Below are 3,337 nucleotides of genomic sequence, written 5' to 3' on the forward strand. Positions count from 1 at the left end.
ATCTACACACTGAAATTCTCTGGAATTTCTCTCTCCTTATAGGTTTCTGGCAACCCTGAAAGGACCTCATGGGAGTTATGAGGCCAGCTGCAGCATTGCCTTATTGAGCATGATATATTTGATCAATGAAAACTTGCAGTCATCATGCTATTACATCGGTGATGCTGCATCTGGGCACATTTTCCCTGACCCTTTAAATGTCCAGATTAACATAGTGCTCTTACGTATCAGCAATTGAAGATCTCTCTGTGAAAGGGGCTAGAGAAAGTGGAAAGCACTAGAAAAAGAGACCAAAGAAGTCTGAAGAGCAAGTATGATTGTCATGTATATAGCTGACAGAGGCCTCTGATGGATACGTCAACATAAGTTCATTAACAGCCACACTGAATGTCCTTCAGAGTAACTGGTTGCAGGATGTATTTAAGCACCAGTTGAATAGGGAGTTAGCCAGGATGTGATATCCGTGGTTGAATCCCCAGGTTAGTCCTATGATTTACAGGAGACAATCCCTGAGGTCCCATTTGGTAACTGTTTCTCATCATCTAAGGATTTCCTTTCAATTAATTAAAAGATTGTGGAAATCCTCTGGATTTTCTTTCAGCAGCGTAAGGAAACAGTGAAGTTATTTGCCCAATTAAAAGTGTCTGTTTGACCTTCCACCCTTGCTTTTAAAGTGGTGATTTGGCAATGCAAATATATGAATACTAATGATAGCTGTCATCCCTTCCCAGGCTCATTTGTGTTTCATCCTCAGCTGCTGCTGTTGTGACTGAGGTTGTATTTAGGGTTATGTAAATTCAGGTGCAAATTGGGTACAGTGTTACAGTCCCTCACACCTCGCCTACAGAACCCTCATTCTGGAGAGGCTTCTTGTTAAACATACATACATGAACAGCTTTCTTTTTGCAAAGTCCTTCCTAGACAGTGAACTACTGCTCTCCTTCACAAATTCCTATCAGAGGACCTTTCAAACAGCTGACAGCTTTAAAATCCTGCTATTGTCCCTACCTGCTACAAACAGCTTAGCTAACTTTGAACCAAACCTAGAGTCTTTCACTGGATTATGCATTGCAACAGGCTCTGGATTATTTTGTATGACTAGACCCCTTATTTATAACAAAGAAGATTATGGTATTAAGCAATAAAGAATTTTTGGACTTGTGGGGGCTCAAATCTTTTAATTAATTTGCTAAAAACTTCAGGATAGAAGGCTCTTGATAATATTCTAGTGCAATTGATACCACAGTAATTGGTACATTTCTGAACACTTCCAAAAATAACATGCTCAGCCCCTCTGGTACTCTAGGTGGCAAAGCAAGTCCCACTTACATCCCGACTGTACTGTGTAGATCCTGACTGCAGCACTGAGCCTTGTTAAGAAGAGTCTACCTGTGCCTTGGCTGCTAGCTCAAAGAATGCTTGAGAACTGATACATATGAATGATAGTCATTATTCTGTTGTTATTAGCATTTACATATGCCTCTCTGTCTCACAGTCTTTCCGTTTATTTGTGGTTGTTTACACATGGGATGTCAGATGAAATTCACAGTGGTTGAAGAAGGCCCCTAAGGAGAAATTCATCCCATGGGAAGTTCCACAAGCACCAGACTAATGTAGTTTTGTTTTCTGTGAAGCTTTGACTCATGGTTGACTATTTTTGACTTTTCCATTGAGAGCTCAAGGTGAAAGTTATGCTATGCAGGGGCTTTTGTCACACTCTCTCCTGTGTGCATTCTCAGGTACATAGTAAGATGAGAGTCTAAATGGTAGCATTTACCATAAAAAAGGCACAAAAAGGGTTTTGTTCACTTCTGTGGCCACTTATTTTCTTTAAATTTGTAGGAACTGAACTATCTGTTCAACCTTTATCTCTCTGTTAGAGATTACTGAAATTGGCTGACTGGTTCAAATTTACTCAATGGAGGGAAAAGTGCGGTATAATTATATTGCCGTGTTTCCGTACAAAACAGACCTAAATTTAAGTGGCCTGTTTTGTACCATTGGTGCAGATTAAGTATGTTCCAGGAACATAACCCTGATGAGGTGAGAATAGGCAGTATTAGAATCAGGCCCATTGTGAATGGGGGAAGAGAAGGTTATTTCCACCAAAAGGAAATCTGCAAGCATTGATAATGGCTTGTATAGATGGGCTTATATACATCCACATGGCTGAGAGAAAGCATACAGGTCTCTGAAGCTCTGAAGGTCTTTGTGAGCCAAAGTTTCTCTCTGTCTTTTCTGCAGCACAGATTGTCAGAAGGGATGTTAGAGGCAGAATTAGTGGTGATCCAGCAGATAAATGAGGAACTGTTTGGGAATGAATGCAGTCAAGAACTGCTTAAACAAAATGTGATTAAATGGGCGTGCGGAAGGAATAAGTACTTGAGTATTCAGTGGCAGCAAAGGACTTTTTCACTAGGGATGAGATGGAATAAGTGCAGATGCCCTCCAAGAAAAGCTATTACTTTGTTTATACCACCGTCAAATTCAGCTCATGACCCCTTGCCCCACAGGAATTTTCATCTAGCCTTCACTTTAATGAATTTGGCCCAAACAGGACAGTAACCTGGAGAAATTTCTATTTTCTTGTAGTAACTTGCAGCTAAGCCTTGTAATCTGCATTGCCTCACAGTGTGTTCTCTTCCTGTGACAACCGAAGACCTTGGAATGATTTGAACTGTAAATAACTTCTGGGACTTATCAGATGAGAAATAGTGTAGAGAATAATAAAACTGTTACTGTACTTGATACTCTGAGAACTCAAAATTAGTCTCACCTACAGCGAGGCAACTACCTTTTCATGAAAAATAACAGCGGCTCCCTTCCCTGAGACGAGGATCCATGCTTTGAGAACAGATGGTGCTACTTTTTATGCCAAAAATTCTGTAGTTCACTATTTATTAAATTGGCCAGAGAACACTGTAAGACCAGCAGAGTTCTCAGATAATTCACATGAACCATGATGTATGGCTTCATGCTGAGCTCCCAGTTATTCTGAGGGCCTTTTGCACTGTTAGGGAGTGGAAAATGCATATGACTGAAAATCGGGCCCTCTGAGATTTTCCCTCCAGCTGATTTTTTTGAAATCTGTCTCTATTTTATCCCTTGATTCCTTTTCATTTAGGTCTGTTCTAAGATCATGGTGGTTGCTTTATTATGTCCCCAGTACAGATGGTGTTGGTGTCTAAAGCTGGCCAAGCAGAAACATTACCGTTTTGCCTTCATATCTCTCTGGCCTCACCCTTGAGTCCCTCTTGTGACTTAGGTATATAGTTTTTCATGTTTGCTTTCCCGCCTCTTAAAGTAAATTCCAAAACTCCCATGTCTTCAGTAGTAA

This window comes from Dromaius novaehollandiae, chromosome 1 (assembly GCF_036370855.1).
Source record: "Dromaius novaehollandiae isolate bDroNov1 chromosome 1, bDroNov1.hap1, whole genome shotgun sequence".
NCBI lineage: Eukaryota > Metazoa > Chordata > Aves > Casuariiformes > Dromaiidae > Dromaius > Dromaius novaehollandiae.